A 12,437-nucleotide genomic window follows, 5' to 3' on the forward strand; every position below is an offset into this window, starting at 1 on the left:
GGCATATGGTAGGTGATCAGTAGATGCTCACTGAATAAATGAAGGAGCAAATGAATAAATGCAATCTTTTTTAGTACCAGAGAAGAAAAAAGAGAACATTTCCTGTTTGTAAATTCTCCTGTGATTTAAAAGTATTTGTGTGTCTTGTCTTTTCCTGATTCCTTGGACCTCCACTAATTTCCAGATGAACTTGCTTCAAAAGAAATCGTTTATTTAAAGCAGGGACTAAAAGGCAAAGAGCATGAAATAGCCCTTTTACTAGAAGAAAGACAGGAAAACTTCCCACAGAGAATACTGGTGAATCGCATAGCATATATTAACAATTATCGTTCGATTTTGTAGTGAAATAACTGTTATTAATGTTAATGACTTCCCTGTCACTAAATCTAATGGACGTTTAATTTTTTTTTATTTATTTAACTGTTTATTTAGTTTTGAGATAGAGAAAGAGAGAGAGAGTGAACGTGAGTGGGGGGGGGGGGGGGCAAAGACAGAGGGAGACGCAGAATCCAAAGCAGGCTCTAGGCTCTGAGCTGTTAGCACACAGCCTGACCGGGACACGGGACTCAAACTCACAAACTGCAAGATCATGAGCTGAGCTGAAGTCGGACGCTTAACCGACTGAGCCACCCAAGCCCCCTCGGGGGGGCATTTTAAATCTTTGATAGCTTACCTGATTTCACAGGTGATGGTACTTGAAAACCAGATCTCTGAAACCTCACTCTTCTACCTTTCCTTCTGTCTCCCTGGCTCTTCCTTTTCATTCTCCTTTCTCCGACCTTACCTGTTAGAGTTCCTGAAAGCCAGATCTTCAGTCCCTTTGTCCCATTCTCAACTCTGTCCCTATTTAGTCCCATCCAGTCCCTGACTTTCTTTTCTCTATACTAGTGTTTCTCAGGTATATATTTCAGTGCCAAACCTCTGGTCTCCAAATCCAGCATCTAACTATCTACTCAAGATCTCCCTTTGGAGAGATGACTATACCTCAAATTGAACAAAATAACAATAGAATTAATGACCACCTACAAAACTCACTCTCCCTCCAGTGTATTCTGTTTTATTGAACGATACTATCATGCACATAATTACTCAAGCCAGAGCCCTGGGAGTCATCTTAGTTACCTCCTTCTCTCATAATCCATATTTCAAATATCTCCTAAGTCAAGCAACACATAGTGAATTAATGTTAGGAATATTTTACATTTATAAACATACAGAGTTCTTAAAGTAAATATGTATTACATATTACATATTATCATTATTATATATAATATTGATATTATATATTTATATAATATTATATATATATATATAATTTTTTTTGCAGAGGTATGGAGTTTTTTCTGGGGGGTCCACACAACATTTATCTAAATGCTGTTAAGGGTAGAGGATTTTTATTATCCTTTCTGCCATTTTGTATATCAGGGGAAAACTTTTAGTTTCCCAAGGGAGGATAAGGGCAACGTCATAGGTGACATCTTAATTTTTTTTTTAACGTTTATTTATTTTTGAGAGACAGACAGATCATGAGCAGGACGGGGGCAGAGAGAGAGGGAGACACAGAATCCAAAGCAGGCTCCAGGCTTGAGCTGTCAGCACAGAGCCCGATGCAGGGCTCAAACCCACAAACCGTGAGATCATGACCTGAGCCGAAATCAGATGCTTAAGCGACTGAGCCACCCAGGCACCCCATAGATGACATCTTTTTTGTTAGCCAAGAAGGACAAGAAATATGAGCACTTTGGATACCAGTTAACACTTACATCCCATTTCTCATTTTTTTAAAGGAGTTTGTAACATAATAACCAAAGTCTAGAATTGGAGGGGAGCAGCAGGAAGTACGGTCTTTGGATAGTTAAAATACAGAAGAACTCCTGAGAAAGAATATTTCATTTTGTTGTAATTGCCTTCGTCTCCATTTCCCTTTGGGTGATAAACAAGCCAGGAAGTTCTGTATTCTTTCTTTACCTGGAATTAATAAAACAGAAGATCGCTGGCCACCATTCAGCTTGTCTGAGTCCAACCTTATTGGCAGGGCTCTGAACGCCCCAACATAGTGTTACAGCACCGCTTCTATCAAAGTCAGTCTCTTTGGGTCACATGGGCAGCATATGTCTATGTGCTTACCTGTGTTCTGGGAAGAATAATTCTTTTTACTAACTAGAACTTAGCTTCCATTGTGAGAAAGAGAGGTTCCAAATCAAACATGAAGAAAGTTTCTCTCTCCTAAAAGTCTGGATGCAGAGAGCACAGGATGACTACTCAGTTGTTAGGGATCCAGGCTGCTCCCATCTTCCCAGATGTGGACTTGACCTTTCAACCTTCACTTTTCTCCAACCCTCACTTAGCTACATTTAGCCATGAGGGTAAGGTCTAGCTAAAAGGATGTGAGGGGAAATGATGTTTGTTTACAACTTCTGGCATGTGTCCCTAAAGGAGGACAATTTGCCTCTTCCTCCATGCTACTGCTTGGGAGGGTAGGAAATGTCATTGTTTCTGGCCCTCATAGGTCCAGCTAAAAGTCAGGACGTTTATTATAGAAAGGAGAACAGCAGCCTTTGGCACATGCATAGAAAACATCTATTCAGCCTGGGGATACAGATTGAAGGATGAGGTAATCTTGGTTTGACTTCTGCTTTCAGCATCTGTACCTGTGTGAACTTGGGCAAGTTCAGATGTTCTTGTTTGTTTCTTCCTTCAATACTCCATGCAAAACTCCATTGTAGAATCCGTCAGGTCTCGTTGCAACCTACATTTGTGTTCCCCTGTGCTTCGTTCAGTGCCCAGCCCATGGCTTGCACTTCCTATTCTTGTAACGGTCATGGGAGACAGTAGATTCCCTATCTGTGTCACAACTATTTGCTCCTTTCCTTCTATTTTCACTGCTTTCATCATCCACTTTCTTTCTTTTGTGTACCATCTGTTTTCTCTTTGGATTAGGTATGCAGGATGCATGTATAATGCCCCTCTGGCACATTAATTCCATTCCACTGTTAACATGTTCCATTCCTTTATAAACCCCTCCCCCTCCCACTTTTTAAAACCTTATTAAGGTATATATAATTTACAAATCATAAAATTCACACATTTTAACTGTACAATTAAGTAATTTGGGGTAGTTTTACTGAGTTGTATAACCATCATCATGATCCAATTTTAGAATGTTGCAGAATATCTTCCTTACCCCAATAGAATCCCTTGTGCCCATTTACTCTTAAACACCATTTTTTAGAAACAAGAAAAGAAAAAGCAGCTTCCTACTTGAAATGGTAAGCCAGAATGTATCATATGCCTATTGAGAACTTAGTGACTGTTAGTGCTATGGAGACTTCTTATAGAATAAAATATAATACCTAATATCAAGAGGGGAGCTAGTTGGCAAGATCAGACCTCCAAGACCACCATAAGAAGTATGTATCCTATTTCCAGCTTTTGTGAATAGGCCAGTAGTATAAGACTACAAAACTTATCGTGAACAGATTATCTGAATTTGGAAAAATCTCTCAGACCCCATACAGATATTTTTTTCTCCTTCCAGTTTTAAAACACCCTTTCTTAAACTGACTGACCATTGATAGTTTCCAGAAGTATGGGCTTTTTCTAACATCTCTTCTCTAAATGTCATCTTAAATATGTACCTCCTTCTGTTTCCATCTATTTGTAACCAGAATCTAAATTATAGAATTTGCATCTTTCCAAGTAGGATCTAACTTGCTGTTCAATAAATACTTCTAATCCTAAATGCAAATTATGGCCACTGTAATTTTTCACTTTGGGATACTTATGGAAAAGAGTAGTGTTTATTAACTTTCCCTGAATTAAATGTAACCAGTAGCTATTTTGGCCTTCAGGTTGTTATTAATGATAATTAACTGTGGTGATGAAGAATTACTAATAGTTATGATCCTGAGGAGTAAAATGATGTATTTTAAAGAGCTCCCTGTACCTTTAGGTGTTGAGTAAAGCAATCCAGTCTTTTTTTTTTTTAATTTCATCCAGGAAGACACAGGCACTGGCCATTCCCGGGTGCCAAGTGCAGATTACTCTTCTGCCTACCCCTTTCCTGTTCTCCTCTGGAGCTTTTCTTATGGCTAGCAGCTCAGCAGAGACACCTCACCTAGAGGAGACAGGTGATGTTAGGTTAAGAAATGCTTGTGTTAGCACTTGAACACATGCCTTCACCAGTTTTAGTTTATTTATTTTGAAAGGCAGAGAGCATGAGCGAGTGGGGGAAGGGCAGAGAGAGAGAGGGAGAGAGAAAGTCCCAAGCAGGCTCCACACCGGCAGCGCAGAGCCTGACACAGGGCTTGAACTCATGAACCAACAGATATTGACCTGAGCGGAAGTTGGACACTTAACCGACTGAGCCACCAAGGAGCCCCAACCACCGGTTTTATTTTAGATGAAGGAAAATAGGGAAGACAACTTGGAATGAGTCACCTTCTTTTCATCCTCTAGCAACACGAATTCCCAAGTGTGGGGGGGCTCTGAGCAAGGAGTCCTCTGTTGTCAGAACTATGACAGGCTTGGCTGCTCATACGACGGGGTGAAGAACTTGAGAAAGGATGAACTCGAATGCTGTGGTTCTCTACCTTGGCGGCATATGGGGCCAGCTGGGGAACCTTTTAAAAATGTTCAATGACCACCTTCAGAATGGTTAAATCAGTATATTTGGAAATGGGATTCAAGCATCAGATTTTTTTTTTTTTTCTAAAGCTTGCCAAGGACTTCCAATATGCAGTCAAGGTCAAGAATTACTGGGCTAGTAATAGACCTCTCGTTTTTTTTCCCTCCAGTTTTATTGAGATATAATTGACAAATAACATTGTATTAGCTTAAGGTGTACCACATAATGATTTGGTATATGCAAATACTGCAAAGTGATTAAAAGAGTTAAGTTTTGTTAAACACCATCCCTGGCCATCTCTTCTTGACATGCAAATAGCCATCAAGCAGCAGCGCCCCCCCCCCCCCAGGCTTATTTGTTCCTTGCAGTCACCTGAGATTCTTTTTTTAATTTATTTATTTAAAGTCAAGTTACTTAACATACAGTATAGTATTGGTTTCAGGACTAGAACCCAGTGGTTCATCCCTTACATAGAAGACCCAGGGTCTGTCACCCATTTAGCCCATCCCCCACCCACCTCCCCTTCGGCACCCCTCTGTTTTTGTATTGAAGAGTCTCATGGTTTGCTTCCCTGTTTTTGTCTGATTTTTCCTTTCCTTCCCCTATGTTCATCTGTTGTGTTTCCTAAACTGCACATATGAGTGAAATAATATGATATTTGCCTTTCTCTGACTGCTTTCGCTTAGCATAATACATCCCAGTTCCATCCACATTGTTGCTAATGGCAAGATTTCATGATTTTTGACGCCAAGTAGTATTCCATTGTGTGTGTGTGTGTGTGTGTGTGTGTGTGTGTGTGTGTGTGTATGCTACATCTTCTTTATCCATTCATTAGTTGATGGCCATTTGGGCTCTTTCCATATTTTGGCTATTGTTGATAGCGCTGCTGTAAACATTGGGGTGCATGTGTCCCTTCAAATCAGCATTTTTGTATCCTTTGGATAAATACCTAGTAGCGCAATTGCTGGGTCATAGGGTAATTCTATTTTTAATTTTTTGAGGAACCTCCATACTTTTCTAGAGGGGCTGCACCAGTTTGTAGTCCCATCAACAGTGCAAAAGGATTCCCCTTTCTCCACATCCTCACCAACATCTGTTACTTCCTGAGTTGTCAGTGGTATTTCATTGTGCTTTTGATTTGTATTTCCCTGATGATGAGTGATGTTGAGAGTCTTCATGTGTCTGTTAGCCATCTGGATGTCTTCTTTGGAGAAGTGTCTCTTCGTGTCTTCTGACCATTTCTTTACTGGATTATTTGTCTTTTGGGTGTTGGGTTTGATAAGTTCTTTCTAGATTTTGGATACTAACCCCTTATCCATTATGCCATTTGCAAATATCTTCTCCCATTCCATCAGTTGCCTTTTAATTTTGTTGATTGTTTCCTTTGCCGTGCTGAGGCTTTTTGTCTTGATGAGGTCCCAGTAGTTCATTTTTGTTTTTGTTTCCCTTGCCTCTGGAGACATGTTTAGTAAGAAGTTGCTGTGGCTGAGGTCAAAGAGGTTGCTGCCTATTTTCTCCTCTAGGATTTTGATGGTTTCCTGTCTCACATTTAGGTCTTTCATCCATTTTAACTTTATTTTTGTGTATGAAATCACCTGAGATTAAACATCTTTTTTAATGTTTATTTATTTTTGAAGGAAAGAGAGAGAGTGAGCAGGGGAGGGGCAGAGAGAGAGGGAGACACAGAATCCGAAAGGGGCTCCAGGCTCTGAGCTGTCTGTGCAGAGCCCCACTCCAGGCTCCAACTCACAAGCCAAGAGATCATGACCTGAGCTGACGTCAGTCTCGCTTTAGCCGACTGAGCCACCCAGGCGCCCCAAGGAATCACCTGAGAGTTTAAAAAGGTACTGATGCCTGGACCCGTTCCTTGAGATTCTGATTTAATTGGTTTGGGGTTGGGTTCTAGCAAGCATTAGCCTTCTTCAAAGGCTCTGCCAGTAATTCTAATGTGCAGTCAGGAGGAAGAACTGCTAATTGGACTGGGAGTAAATATTTTAGCTTATAGCCAGCACTGAGGGGAACACGCTCTGTACCTGCTGGACAGAGTGCCAAGAGTTCAAGCAAGAATGTGAAAGGGAAGGTGTAAGCACAGGAAGAGAGAAACATGACACGCTTCAAAGTGGGGGCCTATGGTCAATCCTTGTGCGTGGTGTGTGTGTGTGTGTGTGTGTGTGTGTGTGTGTGTGTGTGTGAATGATGTGTGTGACAAAGAAAGAGGGAGATCGCGAAAGGCAAATTTGTCCCCAACCAAGAGAAATAGGAGGGTAGAAGATAGAACTGAGTTGGCTTTTTTTTTTATAGTCTATAATTTTGGACATTTGGCCAGCGTCTCTTCATCTGTGAGCAGAGTTGGTGCAGTTTTATTTGCATAAAGAATAGATGTGATCCAAGTTTTCCTGAAAAGGCTCCCTAATCCAAAAATGTGCCTCCTATTTCACCTTTCCCATCAACCACCGTGGCTGAAAAAGTCCCCCGAGTTAGAGCCTTTCTTTTGGGTTAAGCCAGGCCAGTAAATCAATGTGATATCCTCTGTTGGCTTTAGAGTTTAGCTTCATTTTTGTTGTCAAATGCATTTACGTAGACCTTGGCTTGGTAGGATATGAGTGAGAATTTAAAAAGAGACTTCTCTAGGCTTCGCTCTGAAATTTCAGAATTGCCTGAGAAAGAAGGGAGTTGTCCCCAGAAAGTGAGTTTCCTCAGGTGACAGAAATAAGCCCTAACTTGAGGGAGGGGTCTAAAGACAATGGCAAGGTAAGGTGACCAGAGGCCAAGTACTTCCTTTACAATTAACTAATTGCTGCGGTTGTTATTTGCCCCGGTGAAAACCGTGAGGGTGGAGAAATGTTTTTATTCCTGTTTCCCAATTCAGAGTCAACTGACACGTTCATCTTTTAGTGCCTCAGGATGGAATCTAGGGTTTGGTTTGGAAATGTTCTGGCTTGGAGCAGAGCTCCTAATGGCTGTCCCCTGACGTGGTTTGTTTTTTGGGGTTTTTTTGTGTGTTTTTTTTGGACATTCTGTATTATTGTATTAGATCAGCATGTGGCTTGTTTTAGTTAAAAACAAAATCTGATTATGAGCCATTATTTGTTTAAATTACTGTAAGCAAGCGCAGGAATTTATTTATTTGTAATCTAAGAGTTGATGATGCGGCTTGTGGTTTACTCAGAATTATTCTGAAACTTCTCTCCGCTCTGCCTTTTGGACTGCTGACCACTTCATTTATGAGGGGTATTTTCCTGCAACGGAAGTGAGTAGAACTTCTAGGCCCACCCGGTCCTTGCTACCTGTTGGGTCTGGTCTGCCTTCCAGGTGGGCTGGAAGTGATAGCTATCCAGGGCCCCTGACACCAGATCTCTCCCCTCCTCCTATCAGGGTGCCTTCGCTTGCCTTGGGGTGGTGTCAGTTTAAACTGCACCGGAAGGGTCAAACACACATCATGCGGCTAGAATGCAAGTTAGCTCATTGTATTATCTCGCACTCAAACAACTGGAGAGAGGCAATTTCCGAGGCAACAGGACCCAAATAGCGTGTCTTCATTTGGGGCTGGGAGTGCAATTAGTGGTTAGGGAGGGGAGGTGTTCAGTGACTTACTTTATACTATCTTAACCTATTCATCAGATGGGTCCAAGGTGTAAAAGTATCAAGCAGAGAGAAAAAAAAAATCCATTTTTAGCAGGTTCCCCTCCCCGACTTAACCATCATTTCGATCTAATTAAGCTACAAAGAGGGTGGCGGTGTCACTTTCTTTCTTTCAGTTTGGTCCCCATGGAAAAGAAGAGCATGTTGTGAAATCATTTACACCTCCAGGAGTTTGGTGGAGTAGCCCCCACATAACCCAGTTTATGGGAGTTGGTGTGAACAGGTCGTTTTCTTAAGGGGGTGGGGAAAGGTAAAGGCCTAAGGTTTTCGAGCGCGCACGGAGGGTCCCCAGCGCTCTTCTCCAGGAGCAGGTGTAGGCGGGCACCAGGGAGACGCTGACGGCGCGGCGCAGGCCCTCAGTCCCGACTCCGAGTCCCGGGGGAGCCGGCGGCAAGGCGGCGGCGGCCTCGCGGCCCCGGCGCCTGCGCGGTAAACCCGCGGAGGGCCCCAGCCCTGGGTCGCTCTGCTCACGACCGTCCCGCCCCCGCTGGCGCGGCCGGGCGCCCCGTCGCTCCTGCTGCGCGCTCGCGGCGCGGGCGGGAGTGCTCGAGAGCTCGTTCTGCTTGTGCCGCGGAGCGCTGGCCGCGGCAGGTCCCGAAGCGCCGCAGGAGCGGCCTCACACCGGGGTGGGAAGAGTGGAAACGTGCGGCATTGACGCTCACCGAAATCAGGTCGTGAAACCCTACTAATTTGACCAGCGCCACAGAGACTGAATGAATACCTTTACCAGAAAGGGGTTTCTCGGCTGGGGGATGTAGCTCAGTGGTAGAGCGCGCGCTTCGCATGTGTGAGGTCCCGGGTTCAATCCCCGGCATCTCCAAACAGCCGTTGTCCCTTTTCTTTTCCTAGCACAGAAAACACTACACGTAGACCTTTTGCTCACAGAACAGTAGGGCGTCCAAGAACAATCTAACAGTGAGGCAGAGAAACAACAGCGAAGCCCAGGGAAACGGCCTTTTAAGTTGTAAGTAAAAGCGAAACCGGAAATTGCCCGACACCTCTTTCTTTGTTTGCATAAAACCAACTTTTGGGTATGGTTACCGAACTTGCTTTGGGATCCTAACTTACACAGTTAGAAAGTAAAAGGAAAAGCGAAGTTGCATTGGCCGGGAATCGAACCCGGGCCTCCCGCGTGGCAGGCGAGAATTCTACCACTGAACCACCAATGCTCACGGGAGGAAGTGGTTCCCATACTGTAATAGAAGAGAGATTTCCACGTGTGCGCTGATTCGCTTCTGTTTGTAATTATATGTTTATGTATTCAATATTAAATAAAGCAGTGGAATCTGTAATTAAATAATTATCATAAAATATTGGGAAAACATTCAGATTGACAAAAAATCCAATCCTATTAACTTCTGTTGAACTTTATTAAGTGATTCTTCTGAAGCTGATCGCGGTGAAGCAGGCAAATGGAAATTTTGTTATGTGTGTACAGGATTACACAGCTACCTCGCTGTCTCTTCGGACCTTTAGACGATTTGTAACAACTCCTCCCTATTTTTCTTCTGTTATAGTAGCTATTCAAACAACTACGTGTTCACATTTGTTAGGAACAAGGGGTAAGGAGCTAGGACCCTGACCAAATTATAAGAGTAAATTAGAACGCTGTGACCTGACTTTGAAGCATTGGTGATTCTAGCCAAATGACCTAACTTCTCTAAACCGCTCTTTCTTTCATTGTGAATGACTTGATCACGGGCCCCTTTTCAACACTAATTTTATGAATCAGAGCCTCTACCCATAGGATACTATACATCAAGAATACTAGAGTGGCGTTGGAGAAAATCATAAAAGATTAATGACTAACCTAAGAACTCCCACATTAGGATTTATTTTTAAGAAGTTTTTACTGTGTGAATAGAGAGCAAAATTTGAAGATAAATACATCATGAAATTATGAAGACATAAAAGATATGAAGATGTTAGGGACTCAGTAAATTGAAACTTCAGTCCTAAGTCACTGGAAGAATGCAGTCAAATCATTTTTACCTCTGACAACCTCAGTTCTTTAAAATGAGAGAACTAGAACTGGATAGAGATGTGTGTTGTTGTTTTTTTTTAAATTGCATCCTGAAAGGGCTCTAACTTGCCAGGAGAGCCTCATGGCCATTGTCTGTTGGGGCCCCACCTTCTTTGCCCAGTCCCATCACTTCCACTAGACGTTTTTTTTAAAAATACCTTATTTATAAGTAACCTCTGTACCCAAGGTGGGGCTGGAACTCACAACATTGAGATCAAGAGTGGAGGGCTCCACTGACTGAGCCAGCCAAGCACCCCTCCACCAGGCCATTTTTAAACTCTCCCATTTATTTGCGTTTGTTTGATGGGTTACAAGTCTGAAATAAAAGATTTTGAAAAGCCCTGATCTAACTACATTCCTTCAAACTCCAAAATGTTCTGATTCAAAATTTAAAACAGTCTAAAAAACTTAAACACTACCAAGAGTTTAAAGAGAAAGAAGGGTCAAATGAGAAATACAGCCTAGTGACAAATAATATTAGTGACCTATCAAAGACCATACTACATTTTTTTTTCCTTGCTGCAAGTCCATGTGAGTCAGCCTAGCCCTAGGAACAAATGTGGTGCTGTAAGCCAGTGATTCCATTTTCCTTTCCAAACATTGGTCTCAGATGGGTTTGTGACCCTTCCTGCCAAAGACAGTGCAGTATAGACATAACCGAGGGGGCTTCTGGGAAAGATGGTATGGAAGCTCTCTTTTGCCTTTTCTTTCCTGCTTGTAACACTGCCATATGAGGTGTAATACTTGGAGCTGCCCCACCCATTTTGTGACTTGAAGAAAGACTGAGGATGACCCAGAAGAAAGAGACATCGTGGGATTTTCTCCATCCAGTCTTAGGTAAGGTAATTAAAGATCTTTATTGTTTAAACCCAATTGTGGTGGGCACTTTGTTATACACAGCCAAAAGCATTCTGTGTGTGTGTGTGTGTGTGTGTGTGTGTGTGTGTGTGTGTGTTTAGCAGTTCATTTATTTCTGATAGAAGTCTGGTACAAGTATTCTATTCTGTGGCAAACTGATACGTTGAGATTAGGGTGAGGCTAACTCTCCCCCTCATCTCTGTCACAGTGGTAAGTATGTGAAACAGATCTAGCCAGATATTTCCCTTTGTCATGGTGGTGTTCTTTTTTTTTTTTTTTTTAATTAGGTTTATATATTTATTTTGAGAGAGACAGAGAGAGAAGAGAGAGAGAGAGAGAGCAGGGGAGAGGCAGTCAGAGAGGGAGAGAGAACCCCAAGCAGGATCTGCACCAACTGTGAGATCCTGACCTGAGCCCAAATCAAGAGTCAGATGCTTAATCAACTGAGCCACCCAGGCACCCCACCTGTATTTAACTTAGAGATGGATATGTGGCCATAAGAGGGATAAAAGAACTTTCCAGAACTTACCAGAACTTTCTTTCCAGAGATATAAACAAAAACTGTCTTTCTGTTGGGTGAGCAAACAGATTGAGTATATAGCTAGTTTTGCTGATGCCATCTTGCTTGAGAGAGAGAGAGAAACATCCCCAATATGACGCTGAGCCCCTAAAAGCAACCATGCTTAAATAGAACAAAATCTAGATTTTGTGTTTATGTGAGTCAGTAACTTGTCTTTGGAAAATGAGCTATCTTTTTTTTTTTTTTAAGTCAGTTTGAGTAGTACTTATATTGCTTGCATCGAGACAACAAAAATTGAGAAACAGTTTTACCCAAAACATAGTAAATTTAGAGAACTTATTACCCTTGAATGTGATATAGGCTGAAAATATGAAAGTTTAAGAAAAATGTAAAGAATGTATCTGTGGTAGAATTACAAAAAAACTATTAAGACCATGAAAAAGTTTGTAGGACTTATTCCAAGTTGTTTAGATAAAGGTAATTCTGTGGCAAGGAAAGCCACTGAAGATTTTTTGAGCAAGAGGAGAATCAAAGCATTAAATTTTTTTTAAATGTTTATTTACTTTTGAGAGAGAGAGAGAGAGAATGGGGGAGGGTCAGAGAGAGAGAGGGAGACACAGAATCTGAAGCAGGCTCCAGGCTCTGAGCTGTCAGCACCAGAACCCAACGTGGGGCTCAAATTTACGAACCGTGAGATCATGACCTGAGCCGAAGTCGGACGCTTAACCAACTGAGCCACCCAGGTGCCCCAGAGTCAAAGCTTTTGA

The 12,437-nt window shown here is 42.2% G+C and overlaps 1 protein-coding gene and 2 non-coding genes across 4 annotated transcripts in view; 2 read left to right on the top strand and 1 right to left on the bottom strand.

The window, feature by feature from the left end:
- GPD2 (glycerol-3-phosphate dehydrogenase 2) overlaps nucleotides 1–12,437 on the top strand; it is a 219,336-nt gene that overhangs the window by 35,508 nt on the left and 171,391 nt on the right. Inside the window, exons 3-4 of one of the 2 annotated variants that reach the window (XM_042948830.1) lie at nucleotides 9,124–9,233; nucleotides 11,028–11,129. The exons of the other annotated variant lie outside the window; for it this stretch is intronic. The gene's annotated coding sequence lies outside the window, so the exon portion shown is untranslated. The remainder of the gene's footprint in view (nucleotides 1–9,123; nucleotides 9,234–11,027; nucleotides 11,130–12,437) is intronic. 2 annotated transcript variants of the gene reach the window in all.
- On the top strand, nucleotides 9,018–9,089 carry TRNAA-CGC. The gene has a single exon. It is a non-coding gene; the product is annotated as a tRNA-Ala (tRNA).
- TRNAG-GCC lies at nucleotides 9,368–9,438 on the bottom strand. Its single transcript has one exon. It is a non-coding gene; the product is annotated as a tRNA-Gly (tRNA).

Source organism: Panthera leo, chromosome C1 (assembly GCF_018350215.1).
Source record: "Panthera leo isolate Ple1 chromosome C1, P.leo_Ple1_pat1.1, whole genome shotgun sequence".
NCBI lineage: Eukaryota > Metazoa > Chordata > Mammalia > Carnivora > Felidae > Panthera > Panthera leo.